At 47.1% G+C, this 25,806-nt stretch overlaps 17 non-coding genes and 2 pseudogenes across 17 annotated transcripts; 3 read left to right on the top strand and 16 right to left on the bottom strand.

Moving 5' to 3' along the window:
* Positions 1-438: 438 nt before the first annotated feature.
* Positions 439-554, bottom strand: LOC135037280 (U5 spliceosomal RNA). Its single transcript, XR_010231843.1, has one exon. It is a non-coding gene; the product is annotated as a U5 spliceosomal RNA (small nuclear RNA).
* A 275-nt stretch (positions 555-829) lies between these two features.
* On the bottom strand, positions 830-944 carry LOC135037284 (U5 spliceosomal RNA). Its single transcript, XR_010231847.1, has one exon. It is a non-coding gene; the product is annotated as a U5 spliceosomal RNA (small nuclear RNA).
* A 286-nt stretch (positions 945-1,230) lies between these two features.
* LOC135037295 (U5 spliceosomal RNA) lies at positions 1,231-1,346 on the bottom strand. The gene has a single exon (XR_010231857.1). It is a non-coding gene; the product is annotated as a U5 spliceosomal RNA (small nuclear RNA).
* A 270-nt stretch (positions 1,347-1,616) lies between these two features.
* LOC135037255 (U5 spliceosomal RNA) lies at positions 1,617-1,732 on the bottom strand. The gene has a single exon (XR_010231818.1). It is a non-coding gene; the product is annotated as a U5 spliceosomal RNA (small nuclear RNA).
* A 144-nt stretch (positions 1,733-1,876) lies between these two features.
* On the top strand, positions 1,877-2,040 carry LOC135037155 (U1 spliceosomal RNA). The gene has a single exon (XR_010231747.1). It is a non-coding gene; the product is annotated as a U1 spliceosomal RNA (small nuclear RNA).
* Positions 2,041-6,864: 4,824 nt separating this feature from the next.
* LOC135037301 (U5 spliceosomal RNA) lies at positions 6,865-6,977 on the bottom strand. The gene has a single exon (XR_010231863.1). It is a non-coding gene; the product is annotated as a U5 spliceosomal RNA (small nuclear RNA).
* A 275-nt stretch (positions 6,978-7,252) lies between these two features.
* Positions 7,253-7,368, bottom strand: LOC135037259 (U5 spliceosomal RNA). The gene has a single exon (XR_010231822.1). It is a non-coding gene; the product is annotated as a U5 spliceosomal RNA (small nuclear RNA).
* Positions 7,369-7,654: 286 nt separating this feature from the next.
* Positions 7,655-7,771, bottom strand: LOC135037293 (U5 spliceosomal RNA). The gene has a single exon (XR_010231855.1). It is a non-coding gene; the product is annotated as a U5 spliceosomal RNA (small nuclear RNA).
* A 1,044-nt stretch (positions 7,772-8,815) lies between these two features.
* LOC135037300 (U5 spliceosomal RNA) lies at positions 8,816-8,928 on the top strand. The gene has a single exon (XR_010231862.1). It is a non-coding gene; the product is annotated as a U5 spliceosomal RNA (small nuclear RNA).
* A 5,290-nt stretch (positions 8,929-14,218) lies between these two features.
* Positions 14,219-14,382, bottom strand: LOC135037134 (U1 spliceosomal RNA). The gene has a single exon (XR_010231727.1). It is a non-coding gene; the product is annotated as a U1 spliceosomal RNA (small nuclear RNA).
* A 691-nt stretch (positions 14,383-15,073) lies between these two features.
* Positions 15,074-15,215, bottom strand: LOC135037214 (U1 spliceosomal RNA; annotated as a pseudogene).
* A 152-nt stretch (positions 15,216-15,367) lies between these two features.
* Positions 15,368-15,531, bottom strand: LOC135037152 (U1 spliceosomal RNA). The gene has a single exon (XR_010231744.1). It is a non-coding gene; the product is annotated as a U1 spliceosomal RNA (small nuclear RNA).
* Positions 15,532-16,222: 691 nt separating this feature from the next.
* On the bottom strand, positions 16,223-16,364 carry LOC135037188 (U1 spliceosomal RNA; annotated as a pseudogene).
* A 152-nt stretch (positions 16,365-16,516) lies between these two features.
* On the bottom strand, positions 16,517-16,680 carry LOC135037304 (U1 spliceosomal RNA). The gene has a single exon (XR_010231866.1). It is a non-coding gene; the product is annotated as a U1 spliceosomal RNA (small nuclear RNA).
* Positions 16,681-23,940: 7,260 nt separating this feature from the next.
* On the bottom strand, positions 23,941-24,056 carry LOC135037286 (U5 spliceosomal RNA). The gene has a single exon (XR_010231849.1). It is a non-coding gene; the product is annotated as a U5 spliceosomal RNA (small nuclear RNA).
* A 274-nt stretch (positions 24,057-24,330) lies between these two features.
* Positions 24,331-24,446, bottom strand: LOC135037272 (U5 spliceosomal RNA). The gene has a single exon (XR_010231835.1). It is a non-coding gene; the product is annotated as a U5 spliceosomal RNA (small nuclear RNA).
* Positions 24,447-24,732: 286 nt separating this feature from the next.
* Positions 24,733-24,848, bottom strand: LOC135037261 (U5 spliceosomal RNA). The gene has a single exon (XR_010231824.1). It is a non-coding gene; the product is annotated as a U5 spliceosomal RNA (small nuclear RNA).
* A 270-nt stretch (positions 24,849-25,118) lies between these two features.
* On the bottom strand, positions 25,119-25,234 carry LOC135037264 (U5 spliceosomal RNA). The gene has a single exon (XR_010231827.1). It is a non-coding gene; the product is annotated as a U5 spliceosomal RNA (small nuclear RNA).
* A 144-nt stretch (positions 25,235-25,378) lies between these two features.
* On the top strand, positions 25,379-25,541 carry LOC135037193 (U1 spliceosomal RNA). The gene has a single exon (XR_010231780.1). It is a non-coding gene; the product is annotated as a U1 spliceosomal RNA (small nuclear RNA).
* Positions 25,542-25,806: the final 265 nt, after the last annotated feature.

Below are 25,806 nucleotides of genomic sequence, written 5' to 3'. Positions count from 1 at the left end.
AGCATCCGAAACGTTGTTAAGCTATTTCTGCGCAAGTGCTGCGCACAAGTACAGGAGTATATTGTATATATTTATAAAGCTTAAAAGGAGCTTAGAAGACGCTACCTACGCACTGTTTCACCTGAGAGGCCGGGCATTGGGGGGGGGGGGGGGGGGGGGGGCGATGAAGATTTGCCTAGGGTGCCGAGGAACCTTGCACCGGCCCTGCATTCAGCTGAAAGTGAGCACCCAATTTGAATGAAAGAAAGCAGATTTCTCACCAGGCTTCCCCTTGCTATAAACATGGTTTGTACTCTTTTCCATGTGCTCCCAGATCTTTCAAGCAATTAGTGTGGTCAAGAAAGTTCTGTTTGAAAAGAAACAAACATTTACTGTAATTTCTATGCAAATGAGCTTACATTAAAGCACACTCGTTCTATCTTTAAACAGATAAAATAAAACCCCAATAAGATGGGGCAAGGAAAAAATGAGATAAAACTCAGTTTTGCTCCTCTCCACGGAAATCTTTAGTAAAAGGCGAAAGATTTGTTCGTTCTGAAGAGAAACCAGAGCATGACCAAGATTCCACCTGTCGCCTGAGTGCCATGCCAGCAGTTCTCATTCAGCTCAAAGTGAGCACCCAATTTGAAAGAAAGAAAGCAGATTTCTCACCAGGCTTCCCCTAGCTATAAACATGGTTTGTACTCTTTTCCATGTGTTCCCAGATCTTTCAAGCAATTAGTATAGTCAAGAAAGTTCTGTTTGAAAAGAAACAAACATTTACTGTCATTTCTATGCAAATGAGCTTACATTAAAGCACACTCGTTCTATCTTTAAACCGATAAAATAAAACCCCAATAAGATGGGGCATGCAAAATTTGAGATAAAACTCAGTTTTGCTCCTCTCCACGGAAATCTTTAGTAAAAGGCAAAGATTTGTTCGTTCTGAAGAGAAACCAGAGCATGACCAAGATTCCACCTGTCGCCTGAGTGCCATGCCAGCAGTCCTCATTCAGCTCAAAGTGAGCACCCAATTTGAAAGAAAGAAAGCAGATTTCTCACCAGGCTTCCCCTTGCTATAAGCATGGTTTGTACTCTTTTCCATGTGCTCCCAGATCTTTCAAGCAATTAGTATGGTCAAGAAAGTTCTGCTTGAAAAGAAACAGACATTTACTGTCATTGTTATACAAATAAACTTACATTAAAGCTAACAAGAAAGCACACTCGTTCTGTCTTTAAACTGATAAAAGAAACCCCAATAATATGGGGCATGCAAAAATTGAGATAAAACTCAGTTTTGCTCCTCTCCACGGAAATCTTTAATAAAAGGCGAAAGATTTGCTCATTCTGAAGAAAAACCAGACCATGACCAAGATTCCACCTGTCGCCTGAGTGCCATGCCAGCAGTCCTCATTCAGATCAAAGTGAGCGCCCAATTTGAAAGAAAGCAGATTTCTCACCTGGCTTCTCCTTGCTATAAGCATGGTTTGTACTGTATTCCATGTGCTCCCAGATCTTTCAAGCAAGTAGCATGGTCAAGAAAGTTCTCTTTGAAAAGAAACAAACATTTACTGTAATTTCTATGCAAATGAGCTTTCATTAAAGCACACTCATTCTATCTTTAAACCGATAAAAGAAACCCCAAAAAGATGGGGCATGCAAAAATTGAGGTAAAACTCAGTTTTGCTCCTCTCCACGGAAATCTTTAGTAAAAGGCGAAAGATTTGTTCGTTCTGAAGAGAAACCAGAGCATGACCAAGATTTTCATCTGAAAATATGTGTTCTCCCTGCAGTTGTTGTCCCCAGATGAGAGTTCCCTTGTGCTGCCTCAGTTGAATCTCCTTTACTTGACAGAGATGTGCCTGAGCAGCGGCCCTCCCCAGCCCTATCCCAAATCATACTTATTTTGCATAGGAGATACCATGGTCATGAAGATTGTTCTCCCAGGGTGAGGTTCATTCATTGCATTCTGGGTATGCTGACCCCTGTGATTTCCCCAAATGTGGGAAACTCGACTGCATTATTTGTGGTAGTGGGGGACTGTGTTTGTGCTTTCCTCTGGTTAGCTCTGGTAAAAGTCAGATTTCTTTGTCTCAGATCTTCCTCTAGCCTTGTTCTTCTTTCGAGAGTTCCCTTGTGCTGCCTCAGTTGGATCTCCTTCACTTGACAGGGGGTGCCCGGAGCAGCAATCCTCCACAGCTCTAGCCGAACTCCTACTTACCTGCCAGGTGAGATACTATGATCTTCACTGTTAGGGCAATCAGGATGTGGAATTCCCTGCCAGGGAAGGTGGTAATGGCGGACTCTGTAATTGGATTTAAAAAAGGAATGGATACATTTCTGAATGAAAAAGCTATCCAAGGTTATAATACTTAAAATATCAACATGGTTAATCCGGGGGTAACATGAGTTATAGTAGCTAACTAGTCATAAAACATTATTCAGCAAGAATGTAGAATCATCACAACTTAAAACAGGTTGAACACGATGGGCAATTTGCCTCTATTCAACCTCAAAAACTATGTTACTATATGTTACTATATTACTATGTTACTGTAGTATACAGAAAACCAAAATGCAATAAACAGTGATAGTGAGCACTGATGAGGATACTAGAACTGACACTGAGCAGCAAGATGCAGCACTGGACTATTAGTAATGTACTGTAGTATGCTGAGCACCACAATGCAGCACAAGACAATGAGCAGTGATACTGAGCACTGATGAGGATACTACTGAGAACTGACACTGAGCAGGAGAGACACACTACTAGTATTACTGAGCAGCAATAAGTAACCACTGATACTGAGCACTGATATTGAGAATTCCACTGAGAGAACATAGCCACGTCCATTCCGCTCTATCTTCAATGCACGAGTAAAAATGGCGGCAACGCGCAGCTCTTTATATGGAATCCGAATCTCGCGAGAATCCGACAGCGGGATGATGACATTTTCCCTTGTTCAGGTTTTCCGAGTCAGGCGGGAACAACCGAGCCTGCCTCGGACCAGTGTAAACAACGTGGAGTTCGTGGGGAATTCGGTTCTCGGAGAACCGAACCCGCTCCTCTCTACCTTATACCTATCAATTTTTATATTTTCAATCTAAGCCCCTGCAGTTTTCTGTAAGCATCTGCTTCGCTATGATGATCAACAAGTCACAAGGGCAAACACTCAGGGCTTGAGGCGTAGATCTTAGGACCAGCTGCTACAAGCATGGCAGAGGTGTCACTATCACTGGTGACACCCAGAGAGGTGGCGAGGGAGATTGTAATGCAGTGCGCGCAGATAAGCAGCGCAATGGTAAAAAGGAGGCATGGTTTCATAGGTAGGGGCATGGCCTGGTGGCCTGAATCTACATTTTGTTGCTCCGGGTGTCCCGGGGGTTGGGGGCTGCACCCGGGGACTAGTGTGTGAGCGGTGCTGGCTCCTGCACAGTGAAAGGGCATGGCCACCCAGCATGACGCCTCCCTTCTTGACCATGCTGTAATTGCAGTCGCACTGCAGTTCAGCGTGATCATAAAAAATGGTGTAGCCTCCTGCTGGTGCAGACTGTATGTGCGCGCAGGAAGCCGCCACCATTTTTGTGATCACAGCGGCTGAATGTGATGTCATACAGCCGCTGTGACCACGCCCCCTGTGTCTCCTCCGTTGCAGACCCCATTTTGAAGCCTTGCCCCCGCACCGCTCCATCCCTGACTTGGAAATGGAGTGTTGCTGACCCACCTATCCCCCCCCCCCCGCCCCGATTGACAGGCAGAGGCGATCGCATTCTCTGCGGGGTGCCGCAGAAAATGCAGGCACATGCGTATGCTCTTAGCAATTTTTGCAGTTGGATCGCTTATTGTGATTGCAATCCAACCTGAATCAGGCCCTAATACCTATCACAATGCGCTGCGGGCAGTACAAAATTGGGTTAATATAGGAGAAAAACCCCCAGACCTGTGCTCCTTAACTGTACCTGGTGGCTAGTGGAGCGGCTGCCCAGTAATCAGTGTCCACGCTTGTGCGCACACGGTCCACCCCCTACGGCCACGCTCCCCTTCATCAGCGGCCTCGTGATCCGGAAGGGTGGTGTGTGTGTGACTGACCTTAGGATGAAACCGGAGCCTCCGCTGCAGTGACCCAGCAACCAGGGCATGGGAGTATACAGCGCCGCTGGGAGTGATGAAGCTGCAGTAAAGATGTCTATTAGACCTAGCCTGCTGCAGCCCTTGTAGATTCTCATAAAACAAGTTCTTCTTTTCTTGTCAAAATTTATAGCTAAGAATAGGCTGCCTGAGGCAGGCCCCTGTTAAGTGGCCTGCTACTGAAGGCACCAACTACAAACTGAGCTCCCTGTTCATGGAAGCGGGGTTATAGAGGAGAATGCACTGAACATCTTGGGAACAGTCAAAAGCTTTGAGCCGGTTGGTGCCTCAGATCAAGATCCTACTCTACACCCCAATGTGAATCCTTGTGGAGTCCAGTGTACCCCACAGAAGAAATTAATGTGTCACACCCATTGGCAGCAACCTTAGAATAGCTGCTGACGGGCACAATTGAGAATGGAGGGGGGGGGGGGGGACATTTGAATCCAGCACATAAATGCAATTCAAATATGTAATTTGTACCTTCCTATTTTAAAATATAATGGATGAACCTCACCCTGTGAGAACAATCTTCATGATCAAGAGATCTCATATGCAAAATAAGTATGAGTTGGGATAGGGCTGGGGAGGGTGGCTGCTCGGGCAGCCCCTCCCCCGTCAAGTTAAGGAGATTCAACTGAGGAAGCACAAGGGAACTCTCGTCTGGGGACAACAACTGCAGGGAGACCACATCTTTTCAGATGAACATGGGAGGGCGGAAGGCTGCCTAATACTGAAGCACCATCAAATATCAAACCATATGCAACATCTAGTACAAGCATTCCTGGGGGAAGGTCTGCAGCAGACGGATTTGCATACAGTGATGTTATCCAAGCAGTGGGCCAAAGTTGGCTGGAACCCTCATCTGCATATGAAAAGAGAAAAGGGGCGTGCAGGGCATGGCGGCCTTTTGCAGTGCTTGGATGACCCCTAGTTCTCATTAAACACCCCCACCCTCCTTTGGTGTGGGGCTCATGTTGGCCATGCCCCATCCCCTGAAGCATTCAAGCTGATTTCTGGCAGCAGCTGGGCACTGTAACAGCTCCAGAGCTGTTCTGTAAGGCAAGTAAAAGGGTGTGGGCCCTGCAGCACCACCTGTAGTTTGCATTGTGCGTTGGAAGGCACAAAGTAAGCAGACGGGAGGAGAAGTCAGGATAGTGCGCAAGGGCATCCTTTTCTCTTAGTCCGTAGAGGATGCTGGGGTCACATTAAGAACCATGGGGTATAGACGGGATCCGCAAGAGACATGGGCACTTTAAGACTATCAAAGGGTGTGAACTGGCTCCTCCCTCTATGCCCCTCCTCCAGACTCCAGTTATAGGAACTGTGCCCAGGGAGACGGACATTTCGAGGAAAGGATTTATTGTTAAACTAAGGTGAGCATCTTACCAGCTCACAACTTAAGCATGCCGCAGAACATGGCATTCAACAGAACACAAGCCAACGGCATGAACAATTGCAGCAAAAAGCTGACCAGAACCATAACACAACATGTGTATAACCACAAGTAATAAATGCAGACACAGTATGGACTGGGACGGGTGCCCAGCATCCTCTACAGACTAAGAGAAAAGGATTTACCGGTAGGTATTAAAATCCTATTTTCTCATACGACCTAGAGGATGCTGGGGTCACATTAAGAACCATGGGGTTATACCAAAGCTCTTGAACGGGTGGAAGAGTGCGTACGACTCTGCAGCACCGAATGACCCAACTTGAGGTTATCATCGGCCAAGGTATCAAACTTGTAAAACTTAGCAAAAGTGTTTACTAAATAGCTGCTCGGCAAAGTTGCAATGCCGAGACTCCCCGACCAGCTGCCCAGGATGAACCCACCTTTCTAGTAGAATGGGTCTTCACCTAAATCAGTAACGGCAATCCTGCCGTGGAATGAGCATGCTGAATCTTACCACAGATCCAGCGCATAATGGTCTGCATGGAAGCAGGACACCCAATCCTGTTGGGAGCATACAGGACAAACAGAGCCTCTGTTTTCCTAATCTGAACCGTTCTGGTGACATAAATTTTCAAAGTTCTGACCACAGCCAGAGACTTTGACTCAACGAAGGTGTCAGTGGCCAAAGGCACCATGTGGAAAGATGAACCACCTTCGGCAGAAATTGTTGACGTGTCCTCAATTCTGCTCTATCTTCATGAAAGATCAAATAAAGGCTCTTGTGATACTGCATGGTTTGTACTGTTTTCCATGTGCTCCCAGATCTTTCAAGCAAGTAGCATGGTCAAGAAAGTTCTGTTTGAAAAGAAACAAACATTTACTGTCATTGTTATGCAAATAAACTTACATTAAAGCTAACAAGAAAGCACACTCGTTCTGTCTTTAAACTGATAAAAGAAACCCCAATAATATGTGCATACCTCCCAACTTTGTCGGCTCGCAAAGAGGGACACACGCGCGGCGAAGTCGCGCGTGCTCCCAAAAGGGCGTGGCCTAAGTAAAAGGGGGCGTGGCTTCGCGGGAGGACCCGCGATCGCGAGTCACGCCCCCGTTTTCGGCACTGAGGGGGCATGCCCAGCGCTTTGTGAGCCGCTGGCATGCCACCTCTCCCTCTGACTTCAGTGAATAGACGCTGTGCGCATGCGCACAGCGTCTATTCACCGCTGCTCTGCTAAGCAGGGCAGCGACAGACAGAGCCTCCCAATTGTCCTCCCCACCGCGGGACACTGCGGCCCGCAGGTGGGACAGCGGGACAGTCCCCAAAAAACGGGACTGTCCCGCGAAAATCGGGACAGTTGGGAGGTATGATATGGGGCATGCAAAAATTGAGATAAAACTCAGTTTTGCTCCTCTCCACGGAAATCTTTAATAAAAGGCGAAATATTTGTTAGTTCTGAAGAGAAACCAGAGCATGACCAAGATTCCACCTGTCGCCTGAGTGCCATGCCAGCAGTTCTCATTCAGCTGAAAGTGAGCACCCAATTTGAATGAAAGAAAGCAGATTTCTCACCAGGCTTCCCCTTGCTATAAACATGGTTTGTACTCTTTTCCATGTGCTCCCAGATCTTTCAAGCAATTAGTGTGGTCAAGAAAGTTCTGTTTGAAAAGAAACAAACATTTACTGTAATTTCTATGCAAATGAGCTTACATTAAAGCACACTCGTTCTATCTTTAAACAGATAAAATAAAACCCCAATAAGATGGGGCATGCAAAAATTGAGATAAAACTCAGTTTTGCTCCTCTCCACGGAAATCTTTAGTAAAAGGCGAAAGATTTGTTCGTTCTGAAGAGAAACCAGAGCATGACCAAGATTCCACCTGTCGCCTGAGTGCCATGCCAGCAGTCCTCATTCAGCTCAAAGTGAGCACCCAATTTGAAAGAAAGAAAGCAGATTTGTCACCAGGCTTCCCCTTGCTATAAACATGGTTTGTACTCTTTTCCATGTGCTCCCAGATCTTTCAAGCAATTAGTATGGTCAAGAAAGTTCTGCTTGAAAAGAAACAGACATTTATTGTCATTGTTATGCAAATAAACTTACATTAAAGCTAACAAGAAAGCACACTCGTTCTGTCTTTAAACTGATAAAAGAAACCCCAATAATATGGGGCATGCAAAAATTGAGATAAAACTCAGTTTTGCTCCTCTCCACGGATAATCTTTAATAAAAGGCGAAAGATTTGTTCGTTCTGAAGAGAAACCAGAGCATGACCAAGATTCCACCTGTCGCCTGAGTGCTGTGCCAGCAGTCCTCATTCAGATCAAAGTGAGCGCCCAATTTGAATGAAAGCAGATTTCTCACCTGGCTTCTCCTTGCTATAAGCATGGTTTGTACTGTATTCCATGTGCTCCCAGATCTTTCAAGCAAGTAGCATGGTCAAGAAAGTTCTGTTTGAAAAGAAACAAACATTTACTGTCATTGTTATGCAAATAAACTTACATTAAAGCTAACAGGAGGGGAGGGGGGGGGGGTGTGCAGCGGGAGCCTAATAGCTGTGGGGGCGCTTGTCACAAAAAGAGGCAGCAGCAGGTACTGATGCGGGAGCCGGTCGCGGGATTGGGGGGGTAGCGCGGATAACAATTTGCACTGGATTGTAGGGAGAGGCGGCGCCCGATGCGGCAGCAGTGCGGACCAGGCCAGCGAGTGACTCTCCTTCATGTGCCCTGTGCCCAAATGCAGGGGTGATGGGGGGGGGGACGCGGCGCGGGAGACCATCGCGTGGGGGAGCGGCGGGTAGTCAGTGATGCGGAGCGGACCAGGCCAGCGGGTGACTCTCCTTCATGTGCCCTGTGCCCAAATGCAGGGGTGATGGGGGGGGACGCGGGAGACCATCGCGTGGGGGAGCGGCGGGTAGTCAGTGATAGGCTGATACTGTGGGACCCGGGACCCCGGACTCAGGAGCACAGGCGGCAGCAGGCTGCACATAGCCCACATAACATAGTGGAATGTGTTATGATCGCAGAGGTGGGGGGGCGGCGGCACGGCAGGGTTGCAGAAGTAGGCACACAGTCAGTCAACTCACTTTTGAAGGCAGAGTCAGACAGACGTGTTGGGCGCACACGAGCAGCTCCTCTGTTTCTGCTGAGGCACATGATAAAAAAGTGTTCTCTTTCACTTTCGTTCACTAAGCAGTGCCGCCCTCCAGTGGTCGCCGCCCATAGGCAGCTGCCTAAAGCTGCCTAGTGGTAGCGCCGGCCCTGGCTGAATGAGAACTGCTGGCATGGCACTCAGGCGACAGGTGGAATCTTGGTCATGCTCTGGTTTCTCTTCAGAACTAACAAATATTTCGCCTTTTATTAAAGATTTCCGTGGAGAGGAGCAAAACTGAGTTTTATCTCAATTTTTGCATGCCCCATATCATACCTCCCAACTGTCCCGATTTTCGCGGGACAGTCCCGTTTTTTGGGGACTGTCCCGCTGTCCCACCTGCGGGCCGCAGTGTCCCGCGGTGGGGAGGACAGTTGGGAGGCTCTGTCTGTCGCTGCCCTGCTTAGCAGAGCAGCGGTGAATAGACGCTGTGCGCATGCGCACAGCGTCTATTCACTGAAGTCAGAGGGAGAGGTGGCATGCCAGCGGCTCACAGAGCGCTGGGCATGCCCCCTCAGTGCCGAAAACGGGGGCGTGACTCGCGATCGCGGGTCCTCCCGCGAAGCCACACCCCCTTTTACTTAGGCCACGCCCTTTTTGGGAGCGCGCGCGACTTCGCCGCGCGTGTGTCCCTCTATGCGAGCCGACAAAGTTGGGAGGTATGCCCATATTATTGGGGTTTCTTTTATCAGTTTAAAGACAGAACGAGTGTGCTTTCTTGTTAGCTTTAATGTAAGTTTATTTGCATAACAATGACAGTAAATGTTTGTTTCTTTTCAAACAGAACTTTCTTGACCATGCTACTTGCTTGAAAGATCTGGGAGCACATGGAAAACAGTACAAACCATGCAGTATCACAAGAGCCTTTATTTGATCTTTCATGAAGATAGAGCAGAATTAAGGACACGTCAACAATTTCTGCCGAAGGTGGTTCATCTTTCCACATGGTGCCTTTGGCCACTGACACCTTCGTTAAGTCAAAGTCTCTGGCTGTGGTCAGAACTTTGAAAATTTATGTCACCAGAACGGTTCAGATTAGGAAAACAGAGGCTCTGTTTGTCCTGTATGCTCCCAACAGGATTGGGTGTCCTGCTTCCATGTAGACCATTATGCGCTGGATCTGTGGTAAGATTCAGCATGCTCAATCCACGGCAGGATTGCCGTTACTGAATTAGGTGAAGACCCATTCTACTAGAAAGGTGGGTTCATCCTGGGCAGCTGGTCGGGGAGTCTCGGCATTGCAACTTTGCCGAGCAGCTATTTAGTAAACACTTTTGCTAAGTTTTACAAGTTTGATACCTTGGCTGATGATAACCTCAAGTTGGGTCATTCGGTGCTGCAGAGTCGTACGCACTCTCCCACCCGTTCAAGAGCTTTGGTATAACCCCATGGTTCTTAATGTGACCCCAGCATCCTCTAGGTCGTATGAGAAAATAGGATTTTAATACCTACCGGTAAATCCTTTTCTCTTAGTCCGTAGAGGATGCTGGGCACCCGTCCCAGTCCATACTGTGTCTGCAGTTATTACTTGTGGTTATACACATGTTGTGTTATGGTTCTGGTCAGCTTTTTGCTGCAATTGTTCATGCCGTTGGCTTGTGTTCTGTTGAATGCCACGTTCTGCGGCATGCTTAAGGTGTGAGCTGGTAAGATGCTCACCTTAGTTTAACAATAAATCCTTTCCTCGAAATGTCCGTCTCCCTGGGCACAGTTCCTATAACTGGAGTCTGGAGGAGGGGCATAGAGGGAGGAGCCAGTTCACACCCTTTGAAAGTATTAAAGTGCCCATGTCTCTTGCGGATCCCGTCTATACCCCATGGTTCTTAATGTGACCCCAGCATCCTCTACGGACTAAGAGAAAAGGATGCCCTTGCGCACTATCCTGTCCTGACTTCTCCTCCCGTCTGCTTACTTTGTGCCTTCCAACGCACAATGCGAACTACAGGTGGTGCTGCAGGGCCCACACCCTTTTACTTGCCTTACAGAACAGCTCTGGAGCTGTTACAGTGCCCAGCTGCTGCAAGAAATCAGCTTGAATGCTTCAGGGGATGGGGCATGGCCAACATGAGCCCCACACCAAAGGAGGGTGGGGGTGTTTAATGCGAACTAGGGGTCATCCAAGCACCGCAAAAGGCCGCCATGCCCTGCATGCCCCTTTTCTCTTTTCATATGCAGATGAGGGTTCCAGCCAACTTTGGCCCACTGCTTGGATGACATCACCGTATGCAAATCCGTCTTCTGGTCGACTCTCGTATAATTCAGATCTCTTTGTCTCAGGTCTCTCTCCAGCCTAGTTTGCTGTCTGTTTCCACTTCTCTTTTCTTGAGCCGCTCCCTTCTATGCCCTTGCGCACTATCCTGACTTCTCCCGTCTGCTTACTTTGTGCCTTCCAACGCACAATGCGAACTACAGGTAGTGCTGCAGGGCCCACACCCTTTTATTTGCCTTACAGAGCAGCTCTGGAGCTGTTACAGTGCCCAGCTGCTGCAAGAAATCAGCTTGAATGCTTCAGGGGCTGGGGCATAGCCAACATGAGCCCCACACCGAAGGAGGGTGGAGGTGTTTAATGCGAACTAGGGGTCATCCAAGCGCCGCAAAAGGCCGCCATGCCCTGCATAACCCTTTTCTCTTTTCATATGCAGATGAGGGTTCCAGCCAAGTTTGGCCCACTGCTTGGATGACATCACCGTATGCAAATTCGTCTCCTGCAGACCTTCCCCCAGGAATGCTTGTACTAGTTATTGCATATGGTTTGATATTTGATGGTGCTTCAGTATTAGGCAGCCTTCCGCCCTCCCATGTTCATCTGAAAAGATGTGGTCTCCCTGCAGTTGTTGTCCCCAGACGAGAGTTCCCTTGTGCCTCCTCAGTTGAATCTCCTTAACTTGACGGGGGAGGGGCTTGCCCGAGCAGCCACCCTCCCCAGCCCTATCCCAACTCATACTTATTTTGCATATGAGATCTCTATATCATGAAGATTGTTCTCACAGGGTGAGGTTCATCCATTATATTTTAAAATAGGAAGGTTCAAATTACATATTTGAATTGCATCTATGTGCTGGATTCAAATGTCCCCCCCCCCTTCCTTTCTCAATTGTGCCCGTCAGCAGCTATTCTAAGGTTGCTGCCAATGGGTGTGACACATTAATTTCTTCTGTGGGGTACACTGGACTCCACAAGGATTCACATTGGGGTGTAGAGTAGGATCTTGATCTGAGGCACCAACCGGCTCAAAGCTTTTGACTGTTCCCAAGATGCTCAGTGCATTCTCCTCTATAACCCCGCTTCCATGAACAGGGAGCTCAGTTTGTAGTTGGTGCCTTCAGTAGCAGGCCACTTAACAGGGGCCTGCCTCAGGCAGCCTATTCTTAGCTATTAATTTTGACAAGAAAATAAGAACTTTTTTTATGAGAATCTACAAGGGCTGCAGCAGGCTAGGTCTAATAGACATCTTTACTGCAGCTTCATCACTCCCAGCGGCGCTGTATACTCCCGTGCCCTGGTTGCTGGATCACTGCAGCGGAGGCTCCGGTTTCTTCCTAAGGTCAGTCACACACACACCGCCCTTCCGGATCACGAGGCCGCTGATGAGGGGGAGCGTGGCCGTAGGGGGTGGACCGTGTGCGCACTGGCGTGGACACTGATTACTGGGCAGCCGCTCCACAAGCCATCAGGTACAGTTAAGGAGCACAGGTCTGGGGGTTTTTCTCCCATATTAAACCAATTTTGTACTGCCCGCAGCGCATTGTGATAGGTAATAGGGCCTGATTCAGGTTGGGTTGCAATCACAATAAGCGATCCAACTGCAAAAATTGCTAAGAGCATACGCATGTGCCTGCATTTTCTGCGGCACCCCGCAGAGAATGCGATCGCCTCTGCCTGTCAATCGGGGCAGGGGGGGAGAGGGGGGTCAGCAACACTCCATTTCCAAGTCAGGGATGGAGCGGTGCGGGGGCAAGGCTTCAAAATGGGGTCTGCAACGGAGGAGACACAGGGGGCGTGGTCACAGCGGCTGTATGACATCACATTCAGCCGCTGTGATCACAAAAATGGTGGCGGCTTCCTGCGCGCACATACAGTCTGCACCAGCAGAAGGCTACACCATTTTTTATGATCACGCTGAACTGCAGTGCGACTGCAATTACAGCATGGTCAAGAAGGGAGGCGTCATGCTGGGTGGCCATGTCCTGTCACTGTGCAGGAGCCAGCACCGCTCACACACTAGTCCCCGGGTGCAGCCCCCAACCCCCGGGACACCCGGAGCAACAAAATGTAGATTCAGGCCACCAGGCCACGCCCCTACCTATGAAACCATGCCTCCTTTTTACCATTGCGCTGCTTATCTGCGTGCACTGCATTACAATCTCCTTCGCCACCTCTCTAGGTGTCACCAGTGATAGTGACACCTCTGCCATGCTTGTAGCAGCTGGTCCTAAGATCTACGCCTCAAGCCCTGAGTGTTTGCCCTTGTGACTTGTTGATCATCATAGCGAAGCAGATGCTTACAGAAAACTGCAGGGGCTTAGATTGAAAATAAAAAAATTGATGGGTATAAGGTAGAGAGGAGCGGGTTCGGTTCTCCGAGAACCGAATTCCCCACGAACTCCACGTGGTTTACACTGGTCCGAGGCAGGCTCGGTTGTTCCCGCCTGACTCGGAAAACCTGAACAAGGGAAAATGTCATCATCCCGCTGTCGGATTCTCGCGAGATTCGGATTTCATATAAAGAGCTGCGTGTTGCCGCCATTTTTACTCGTGCATTGAAGAGAGAGTGGAGAGGACGTGGCTATGTTCTCTCAGTGGAAATCTCAATATCAGTGCTCAGTATCAGTGGTTACTTATTGCTGCTCAGTAATACTAGTAGTGTGTCTCTCCTGCTCAGTGTCAGTTCTCAGTAGTATCCTCATCAGTGCTCAGTATCACTGCTCATTGTCTTGTGCTGCATTGTGGTGCTCAGCATACTACAGTACATTACTAATAGTCCAGTGCTGCATCTTGCTGCTCAGTGTCAGTTCTAGTATCCTCATCAGTGCTCACTATCACTGCTCATTACATTGTGGTGTTCTGTATACTACAGTAACATAGTAATATAGTAACATATAGTAATATAGTTTTTGAGGTTGAAAAGAGGCAAATTGCCCATCGTGTTCAACCTGTTTTAAGTTGTGATGATTCTACATACTTGCTGAATAATGTTTTATGACTAGTTAACTACTACAACTCATGTTACCCCCGGATTAACCATGTTGATATTTTAAGTATTATAACCTTGGATAGCTTTTTCATTCAGAAATGTATCCATTCCTTTTTTAAATCCAATTACAGAGTCCACCATTACCACCTTCCCTGGCAGGGAATTCCACATCCTGATTGCCCTAACAGTGAAGATCATAGTATCTCACCTGGCAGGTAAGTAGGAGTTGGGCTAGAGCTGTGGAGGATTGCTGCTTGGGCACCCCCTGTCAAGTGAAGGAGATCCAACTGAGGCAGCACAAGGGAACTCTCGAAAGAAGAACAAGGCTAGAGGAAGATCTGAGACAAAGAAATCTGACTTTTACCAGAGCTGACCAGAGGAAAGCACAAACACAGTCCCCCACTACCACAAATAATGCAGTCGAGTTTCCCACATTTGGGGAAATCACAGGGGTCAGCATACCCAGAATGCAATGAATGAACCTCACCATGGGAGAACAATCTTCATGACCATGGTATCTCCTATGCAAAATAAGTATGATTTGGGATAGGGCTGGGGAGGGCCGCTGCTCAGGCACATCTCTGTCAAGTAAAGGAGATTCAACTGAGGCAGCACAAGGGAACTCTCATCTGGGGACAACAACTGCAGGGAGAACACATATTTTCAGATGAACATGGGAGGGCAGAAGGCTGCCTAAAACTGAAGCACCCCCAAACAACAAACCAAATGCAACTACTAGTGCAAGCATTCCTGGGGGAAGGCCTGCAGCAGATGGATTTGCATATGGTGATGTCATCCAAGCAGTGGGTCAAAGTTGGCTTCAACCCTCGTCTGCATATGAAAAGAAAAAAGGGGTGTGCAGGGCATGGCGGTCTTTTGCGGCGCTTGGATGACCCCTAGTTCGCATTAAACACCTCCACCCTCCTTCGGTGTGGAGCTCATGTTGGCTATGCCCCAGCCCCTGAAGCATTCAAGCTGATTTCTTGCAGCAGCTGGGCACTGTAACAGCTCCAGAGCTGCTCTGTAAAGCAAGTAAAAGGGTGTGGGCCCTGCAGCACTACCTGTAGTTTGCATTGTGCGTTGGAAGGCACAAAGTAAGCAGACGGGAGAAGTCAGGATAGTGCACAAGGGTATAGAAGGAGGGGCTCAAGAAAAAAGAAGTGGAAACAGACAGCAAACTAGGCTGGAGAGAGACCTGAGACAAAGAGATCTGAATTATATGAGAGCCGACCAGGGGAAACACAAATTATGCAGTCAAGTTTCCCACATTTGGGGAAATCGCAGGGGCAGCACACCCAGAGTGCAATGGGTGATCCTTGCCCTGGGAGAAGCATCTTCATGATCATAGTATCTCACCTGGCAGGTAAGTAGGAGTTGGGCTAGAGCTGGGGAGGGTCGCTGCTCGGGCACCCCCCTGTCAAGTGAAGGAGATCCAACTGAGGCAGCACAAGGGAACTCTCGAAAGAAGAACAAGGCTAGAGGAAGATCTGAGACAAAGAAATCTGACTTTTACCAGAGCTGACCAGACGAAAGCACAAACACAGTCCCCCACTACCACAAATAATGCAGTTTAGTTTCCCACATTTGGGGAAATCACAGGGGTCAGCATACCCAGAATGCAATGGATGAACCTAACCCTGGGAGAACAATCTTCATGACCATGGTATCTCCTATGCAAAATAAGTATGATTTGGGATAGGGCTGGGGAGGGCCGCTGCTCAGGCACATCTCTGTCAAGTAAAAGAGATTCAACTGAGGCAGCACAAGGGAACTCTCATCTGGGGACAACAACTGCAGGGAGAACACATATTTTCAGATGAACATGGGAGGGCAGAAGGCTGCCTAAAACTGACGCACCCCCAAACAACAAACCAAATGCAACTACTAGTGCAAGCATTCCTGGGGGAAGGCCTGCAGCAGATGGATTTGCATATGGTGATGTCATCCAAGCAGTGGGTCAAAGTTGGCTTCAACCCTCGTCTGCATATGAAAAGAAAAAAGGGGTGTGCAGGGCATGGCGGCCTTTTGCGGCGCTTGGATGACCCCTAGTTCGCATTAAACACCTCCACCCTCCTTCGGTGTGGGGCTCATGTTGGCTATGCCCCAGCCCCTGGAGCATTCAAGCTGATTTCTTGCAGCAGCTGGGCACTGTAACAGCTCCAGAGCTGCTCTGTAAAGCAAGTAAAAGGGTGTGGGCCCTGCAGCACTACCTGTAGTTTGCATTGTGCGTTGGAAGGCACAAAGTAAGCAGACGGGAGAAGTCAGGATAGTGCACAAGGGTATAGAAGGGAGGGGCTCAAGAAAAAGTAGTGGAAACAGACAGCAAACTAGGCTGGAGAGCGACCTGAGACAAAGAGATCTGAATTATATGAGAGCCGACCAGGGGAAACACAAATTATGCAGTCAAGTTTCCCACATTTGGGGAAATCGCAGGGGCAGCACACCCAGAGTGCAATGGGTGAGCCTTGCCCTGGGAGAAGCATCTTCATGATCATAGTATCTCACCTGGCAGGTAAGTAGGAGTTGGGCTAGAGCTGGGGAGGGTCGCTGCTCGGGCACCCCCCTGTCAAGTGAAGGAGATCCAACTGAGGCAGCACAAGGGAACTCTCGAAAGAAGAACAAGGCTAGAGGAAGATCTGAGACAAAGAAATCTGACTTTTACCAGAGCTGACCAGAGGAAAGCACAAACACAGTCCCCCACTACCACAAATAATGCAGTTGAGTTTCCCACATTTGGGGAAATCACAGGGGTCAGCATACCCAGAATGCAATGAATGAACCTAACCCTGGGAGAACAATCTTCATGACCATGGTATCTCCTATGCAAAATAAGTATGATTTGGGATAGGGCTGGGGAGGGCCGCTGCTCAGGCACATCTCTGTCAAGTAAAGGAGATTCAACTGAGGCAGCACAAGGGAACTCTCATCTGGGGACAACAACTGCAGGGAGAACACATATTTTCAGATGAACATGAGAGGGCAGAAGGCTGCCTAATACTGAAGCACCCCCAAACAACAAACCAAATGCAACAACTAGTGCAAGCATTCCTGGGGGAAGGCCTGCCGCAGATGGATTTGCATATGGTGATGTCATCCAAGCAGTGGGTCAAAGTTGGTTCAAACACCTTTGCAAAGTTCTATAAGTTTGATACCCTGGCTGAGGAGGACCTCCTGTTTGCTCAATCGGTGCTGCAGAGTTATCCGCACTCTCCTGCCCGTTTGGGAGCTTTGGTATAATCCCCATGGTCCTTACGGAGTCCCCAGCATCCTCTAGGACGTAAGAGAAAATAAGATTTTAAACCTACCGGTAAATCTTTTTCTCGTAGTCCGTAGAGGATGCTGGGTGCCCGTCCCAAGTGCGGTCTACTTCTGCAAGACTTGTATATAGTTATTGCTTACATAAGGGTTATATGTTAGTTTTCATCGGTCTTGGACTGATGCTATGTTGTTTTCATACTGTTAACTGGGTAGTATATCACAAGTTATACGGTGTGATTGGTGTGGCTGGTATGAATCTTGACCTTGGATTAACAAAAATCCTTTCCTCGTACTGTCCGTCTCCTCTGGGCACAGTTTCTCTAACTGAGGTATGGAGGAGGGGCATAGAGGGAGGAGCCAGTGCACACCCAGATCTAAAGTCTTTCTTAAAGTGCCCATGTCTGCTGCGGAGCCCGTCTATCCCCCATGGTCCTTACGGAGTCCCCATCATCCTCTACGGACTACGAGAAAAAAAAATTACCGGTAGGTTTAAAATGTTATTTTTTTCTCTGCAACCCACTGCTAAATTGTGCTTCCTAGCTGTTTTTTATAAAATCACTTAATTAAATCTAACTCTGATTACGTCAGAGAAGGCCAGGTACCCTACACCATAAGAGGGGGTTTGAAATTTTGACTTGTCTACTTAAAGATCACCAAAATCTGATGACAAGGTCAATTACATCCCTGGGTGGGATTGAACCACCAACCTTTTGGTTAATAGCCCATGTAAGTGCAAGAAATCCTGAAGCACTCACTCATCATGGGAAAGTACCAATGTGTATCTTACAAAAATTCTCCAGATTATTGACTTTTTAAAGTTTTTCTAGGAAACGTTCTAGATGAATGATTATTAGCCTTTGTCAGTATTGACTTTTGCAAGGTGTCTCTGTGGCGCAATCGGTTAGCATGTTTGGCTATTAACCAAAAGGTTGGTGGTTCAATCCCACCCAGGGATGTAATTGACCTTGTAATCAGATTTTGGTGATCTTTAAGTAGACAAGTCAAAATTTCAAAAACCCCCCTTATGGTGTAGGGTACCTGGCCTTCTCTGATGTAATCAGAGTTAGATTTGATTAAGTGATTTTATAAAAAAACAGCTAGGAAGCACAATTTAGCAGTGGGTTGCAGAGAAAAAAAAATATGCTGGCAGAAAAGTCCAATTGAGTGATTAAACAGCTCTTCATTTTCTGATTTTATGTTTATGCTAACAAATTTGCTCTCTGAAAAGTGTCCACAAAGCCAAGTCTCTGATTAACACCTTTGTAGGAATGGTTTTTCACCTATTACTGAAATAAACTTGCTTCATTGGAAAGGCATCAAAGATGCATCCTCATTTCAATGTCTACTGAAATAATACAGGTTGACACCAGGAAACGTCACTGCATCCTTGCTGCTTCCTCATGGGGAAGTCTGTTTAATGTGAAAACAAGGTGATATCTAATCAGCACACAGGTAAGGAATTAAGAAAATCTTTCTTTATGGGTGAAGATGTTTCTCACAAATTGTTGTCCCAATGCATCATTGAAATTCAAGATGGAAGATGATTTTCATATATCACTTGTACATTTTGCATTGCTCTTCTGGTGACAATGTAGTTTGTTTTTGTCAATTACCATTTCAGTAATAGGGTAAAGAAAATTAAGTGGATTTTTTAAAGAAAACAATGCTGTCAATATACTATTAAAACAAATTAAAATGATAAAAGTTATTGTACTTTAAGTAAAAATAAAAGAGCCAAAATATCAATCCCAGTTTTTGATTACTTTAATTATAAAAAAAAAAATGCACATAGCAGAGGATAGTTTCGATCAATCAACCTCTGGGTTATGGGCCCAGCATGCTTCCATTGCACTACTCTGCTGCTCATGGAAGTGTAAGAGATCCTGAAGACTAAATTGATTAAAGGCCTAAAAGTACTGGACTATAAGGAAAGACTTACTAGGCTGAATATTTATACACTAGAAAAGAGGTGCCTAAGAGGAGATATTATTAATATCTTCAAATATGTAAAGATACATAACAAAGAGTTATCAGAGGAATTATTTATTAAAAGAACACGTGGTCACTCGCTGCGACTGGAGGAAAGTTCAGAACGCAATGGAGGAAAGGTTTCTTCACTGTTAGGGCAATCAGGATGTGGAATTCCCTGCCAGGGAAGGTGGTAATGGCGGACTCTGTAATTGGATTTAAAAAAGGAATGGATACATTTCTGAATGAAAAAGCTATCCAAGGTTATAATACTTAAAATATCAACATGGTTAATCCGGGGTTAACATGAGTTATAGTAGCTAACTAGTCATAAAACATTATTCAGCAAGTATGTAGAATCATCACAACTTAAAACAGGTTGAACACGATGGGCAATTTGCCTCTATTCAACCTCAAAAACTATGTTACTATATTACTATGTTATTGTAGTATACAGAACACCACAATGCAATGAGCAGTGATAGTGAGCACTGATGAGGATACTAGAACTGACACTGAGCAGCAAGATGCAGCACTGGACTATTAGTAATGTACTGTAGTATGCTGAGCACCACAATGCAGCACAAGACAATGAGCAGTGATACTGAGCACTGATGAGGATACTACTGAGAACTGACACTGAGCAGGAGAGACACACTACTAGTATTACTGAGCAGCAATAAGTAACCACTGATACTGAGCACTGATATTGAGATTTCCACTGAGAGAACATAGCCACGTCCTCTCCGCTCTCTCTTCAATGCACGAGTAAAAATGGCAGCAACGCGCAGCTCTTTATATGGAATCCGAATCTCGCGAGAATCCGACAGCGGGATGATGACATTTTCCCTTGTTCAGGTTTTCCGAGTCAGGCGGGAACAACCAAGCCAGCCTCGGACCAGTGTAAACCACGTGGAGTTCGTCGGGAATTCGGTTCTCGGAGAACCGAACCCGCTCCTCTATATATACTATATTACTATGTTACTGTAGTATACAGAACACCACAATGCAATGAGCAGTGATAGTGAGCACTGATGAGGATACTAGAACTGACACTGAGCAGCAAGATGCAGCACTGGACTATTAGTAATGTACTGTAGTATGCTGAGCACCACAATGCAGCACAAGACAATGAGCAGTGATACTGAGCACTGATGAGGATACTACTGAGAACTGACACTGAGCAGGAGAGACACACTACTAGTATTACTGAGCAGCAATAAGTAACCACTGATACTGAGCACTGATATTGAGATTTCCACTGAGAGAACATAGCCACGTCCTCTCCGCTCTCTCTTCAATGCACGAGTAAAAATGGCAGCAACGCGCAGCTCTTTATATGGAATCCGAATCTCGCGAGAATCCGACAGCGGGATGATGACATTTTCCCTTGTTCAGGTTTTCCGAGTCAGGCGGGAACAACCGAGCCAGCCTCGGACCAGTGTAAACCACGTGGAGTTCGTGGGGAATTCGGTTCTCGGAGAACCGAACCCGCTCCTCTCTACCTTATACCCATCAATTTTTTTATTTTCAATCTAAGCCCCTGCAGTTTTCTGTAAGCATCTGCTTCGCTATGATGATCAACAAGTCACAAGGGCAAACACTCAGGGTTTGAGGCGTAGATCTTAGGACCAGCTGCTACAAGCATGGCAGAGGTGTCACTATCACTGGTGACACCCAGAGAGGTGGCGAGGGAGATTGTAATGCAGTGCGCGCAGATAAGCAGCGCAATGGTAAAAAGGAGGCATGGTTTCATAGGTAGGGGCGTGGCCTGGTGGCCTGAATCTACATTTTGTTGCTCCGGGTGTCCCGGGGGTTGGGGGCTGCACCCGGGGACTAGTGTGTGAGCGGTGCTGGCTCCTGCACAGTGACAGGGCATGGCCACCCAGCATGACGCCTCCCTTCTTGACCATGCTGTAATTGCAGTCGCACTGCAGTTCAGCGTGATCATAAAAAATGGTGTAGGCTCCTGCTGGTGCAGACTGTATGTGCGCGCAGGAAGCCGCCACCATTTTTGTGATCACAGCTGCTGAATGTGATGTCATACAGCCGCTGTGACCACGCCCCCTGTGTCTCCTCCGTTGCAGACCCCATTTTGAAGCCTTGCCCCCGCACCGCTCCATCCCTGACTTGGAAATGGAGTGTTGCTGACCCACCTCTCCCCCCCTTCCCCGCCCCGATTGACAGGCAGAGGCGATCACATTCTCTGCGGGGTGCCGCAGAAAATGCAGGCACATGCGTATGCTCTTAGCAATTTTTGCAGTTGGATCGCTTATTGTGATTGCAATCCAACCTGAATCAGGCCCTATTACCTATCACAATGCGCTGCGGGCAGTACAAAATTGGGTTAATATAGGAGAAAAAACCCCAGACCTGTGCTCCTTAACTGTACCTGGTGGCTAGTGGAGCGGCTGCCCAGTAATCAGTGTCCACCCCCTACGGCCTCGCTCCCCTTCATCAGCGGCCTCGTGATCCGGAAGGGTGGTGTGTGTGTGACTGACCTTAGGATGAAACCGGAGCCTCCGCTGCAGTGACCCAGCAACCAGGGCACGGGAGTATACAGCGCCGCTGGGAGTGATGAAGCTGCAGTAAAGATGTCTATTAGACCTAGCCTGCTGCAGCCCTTGTAGATTCTCATAAAACAAGTTCTTCTTTTCTTGTCAAAATTAATAGCTAAGAATAGGCTGCCTGAGGCAGGCCCCTGTTAATTGGCCTGCTACTGAAGGCACCAACTACAAACTGAGCTCCCTGTTCATGGAAGCGGGGTTATAGAGGAGAATGCACTGAGCTTCTTGGGAACAGTCAAAAGCTTTGAGCCGGTTGGTGCCTCAGATCAAGATCCTACTCTACACCCCAATGTGAATCCTTGTGGAGTCCAGTGTACCCCACAGAAGAAATTAATGTGTCACACCCATTGGCAGCAACCTTAGAATAGCTGCTGACGGGCACAATTGAGAAAGGAAGGGGGGGGGGGACATTTGAATCCAGCACATAGATGCAATTCAAATATGTAATTTGTACCTTCCTATTTTAAAATATAATGGATGAACCTCACCCTGTGAGAACAATCTTCATGATCAAGAGATCTAATATGTAAAATAAGTATGAGTTGGGATAGGGCTGGGGAGGGTGGCAGCTCGGGCAGCCCCTCCCCCGTCAAGTTAAGGAGATTCAACTGAGGAAGCACAAGGGAACTCTCGTCTGGGGACAACAACTGCAGGGAGACCACATCTTTTCAGATGAACATGGGAGGGCGGAAGGCTGCCTAATACTGAAGCACCATCAAATATCAAACCATATCCAACAACTAGTACAAGCATTCCTGGGGGAAGGTCTGCAGCAGACGGATTTGCATACGGTGATGTCATCCAAGCAGTGGGCCAAAGTTGGCTGGAACTCTCATCTGCATATAAAAAGAGAAAAGGGGCATGCAGGGCATGGCGGCCTTTTGCAGTGCTTGGATGACCCCTAGTTCGCATTAAACACCCCCACCCTCCTTTGGTGTGGGGCTCATGTTGGCCATGCCCCATCCCCTGAAGCATTCATGCTGATTTCTTGCAGCAGCTGGGCACTGTAACAGCTCCAGAGCTGCTCTGTAAGGCAAGTAAAAGGGTGTGGGCCCTGCAGCACCACCTGTAGTTCGCATTGTGCGTTGGAAGGCACAAAGTAAGCAGACGGGAGGAGAAGTCAGGATAGTACACAAGGGCATCCTTTTCTCTTAGTCCGTAGAGGATGCTGGGGTCACATTAAGAACCATGGGGTATAGACGGGATCCGCAAGAGACATGGGCACTTTAAGACTTTCAAAGGGTGTGAACTGGCTCCTCCCTCTATGCCCCTCCTCCAGACTCCAGTTATAGGAACTGTGCCCAGGGAGACGGACATTTCGAGGAAAGGATTTATTGTTAAACTAAGGTGAGCATCTTACCAGCTCACACCTTAAGCATGCCGCAGAACGTGGCATTCAACAGAACACAAGCCAACGGCATGAACAATTGCAGCAAAAAGCTGACCAGAACCGTAACACAACATGTGTATAACCACAAGTAATAACTGCAGACACAGTATGGACTGGGACGGGTGCCCAGCATCCTCTACGTACTAAGAGAAAAGGATTTACCGGTAGGTATTAAAATCCTATTTTCTCATACGACCTAGAGGATGCTGGGGTCACATTAAGAACCATGGGGTTATACCAAAGCTCTTGAACGGGTGGGAGAGTGCGTACGACTCTGCAGCACCGAATGACCCAACTTGAGGTTATCATCAGCCAAGGTATCAAACTTGTAAAACTTAGCAAAAGTGTTTACTAAATAGCTGCTCGGCAAAGTTGCAATGCCGAGACTCCCCGACCAGCTGCCCAGGATGAACCCACCTTTCTAGTAGAATGGGTCTTCACCTAATTCAGTAACGGCAATCCTGCCGTGGAATGAGCATGCTGAATCTTACCACAGATCCAGCGCATAATGGTCTGCATGGAAGCAGGACACCCAATCATGTTGGGAGCATACAGGACAAACAGAGCCTCTGTTTTCCTAATCTGAACCGTTCTGGTGACATAAATTTTCAAAGTTCTGACCACAGCCAGAGACTTTGACTCAACGAAGGTGTCAGTGGCCAAAGGCACCATGTGGAAAGATGAACCACCTTCGGCAGAAATTGTTGACGTGTCCTCAATTCTGCTCTATCTTCTTGTGATACTGCATGGTTTGTACTGTTTTCCATGTGCTCCCAGATCTTTCAAGCAAGTAGCATGGTCAAGAAAGTTCTGTTTGAAAAGAAACAAACATTTACTGTCATTGTTATGCAAATAAACTTACATTAAAGCTAACAAGAAAGCACACTCGTTCTGTCTTTAAACTGATAAAAGAAACCCCAATAATATGGGGCATGCAAAAATTGAGATAAAACTCAGTTTTGCTCCTCTCCACGGAAATCTTTAATAAAAGGCGAAATATTTGTTAGTTCTGAAGAGAAACCAGAGCATGACCAAGATTCCACCTGTCGCCTGAGTGCCATGCCAGCAGTTCTCATTCAGCTCAAAGTGAGCACCCAATTTGAATGAAAGAAAGCAGATTTCTCACCAGGCTTCCCCTTGCTATAAACATGGTTTGTACTCTTTTCCATGTTCTCCCAGATCTTTCAAGCAATTAGTATAGTCAAGAAAGTTCTGTTTGAAAAGAAACAAACATTTACTGTCATTTCTACGCAAATGAGATTACATTAAAGCACACTCGTTCTATCTTTAAACTGATAAAAGAAACCCCAATAAGACGGGGCATGCAAAAATTTAGATAAAACTCAGTTTTGCTCCTCTCCACGGAAATCTTTAGTAAAAGGCGAAAGATTTGTTCGTTCTGAAGAGAAACCAGAGCATGACCAAGATTCCACCTGTCGCCTGAGTGCCATGCCAGCAGTCCTCATTCAGCTCAAAGTGAGCACCCAATTTGAAAGAAAGAAAGCAGATTTCTCACCAGGCTTCCCCTTGCTATAAGCATGGTTTGTACTCTTTTTCATGTGCTCCCAGATCTTTCAAGCAATTAGTATGGTCAAGAAAGTTCTGCTTGAAAAGAAACAGACATTTATTGTCATTGTTATGCAAATAAACTTACATTAAAGCTAACAAGAAAGCACACTCGTTCTGTCTTTAATCCGATAAAAGAAACCCCAATAATATGGGGCATGCAAAAATTGAGATAAAACTCAGTTTTGCTCCTCTCCACGGAAATCTTTAGTAAAAGGCGAAAGATTTGTTCGTTCTGAAGAGAAACCAGAGCATGACCAAGATTCCACCTGTCGCCTGAGTGCCGTGCCAGCAGTCCTCATTCAGATCAAAGTGAGCGCCCAATTTGAAAGAAAGCAGATTTCTCACCTGTCTTCTCCTTGCTATAAGCATGGTTTGTACTGTATTCCATGTGCTCCCAGATCTTTCAAGCAAGTAGCATGGTCAAGAAAGTTCTGTTTGAAAAGAAACAAACATTTACTGTCATTTCTATGCAAATGAGCTTACATTAAAGCACACTCATTCTATCTTTAAACCGATAAAAGAAACCCCAAAAAGATGGGGCATGCAAAAATTGAGATAAAACTCGGTTTTGCTCCTCTCCACGGAAATCTTTAGTAAAAGGCGAAAGATTTGTTCGTTCTGAAGAGAAACCAGAGCATGACCAAGATTTTTATCTGAAAATATGTGTTCTCCCTGCAGTTGTTGTCCCCAGATGAGAGTTCCCTTGTGCTGCCTCAGTTGAATCTCCTTTACTTGACAGGGGGATGCTCGAGCAGCGACCCTCCCCAGCTCTAGCCCAACTCCTACTTACCTGCCAGGTGAGATACTATGATCATGAAGGTGCTTCTCCCAGGGCAAGGCTCACCCATTGCACTCTGGGTGTGCTGCTTCTGCGATTTCCCCAAATGTGGGAAACTTGACTGCATAATTTGTGTTTCCCCTGGTCGGCTCTCGTATAATTCAGATCTCTTTGTCTCAGGTCTCTCTCCAGCCTAGTTTGCTGTCTGTTTCCACTTCTCTTTTCTTGAGCCGCTCCCTTCTATGCCCTTGCGCACTATCCTGACTTCTCCCGTCTGCTTACTTCGTGCCTTCCAACGCACAATGCAAACTACAGGTAGTGCTGCAGGGCCCACACCCTTTTACTTGCCTTACAGAGCAGCTCTGGAGCAGTTACAGTGCCCAGCTGCTGCAAGAAATCAGCTTGAATGCTTCAGGGGCTGGGGCATAGCCA

Source organism: Pseudophryne corroboree, unplaced genomic scaffold (assembly GCF_028390025.1).
Source record: "Pseudophryne corroboree isolate aPseCor3 unplaced genomic scaffold, aPseCor3.hap2 scaffold_670, whole genome shotgun sequence".
NCBI lineage: Eukaryota > Metazoa > Chordata > Amphibia > Anura > Myobatrachidae > Pseudophryne > Pseudophryne corroboree.
Note: the sequence above shows the minus strand (reverse complement) of the source record. Positions and strands in the feature narration are given on the sequence as shown.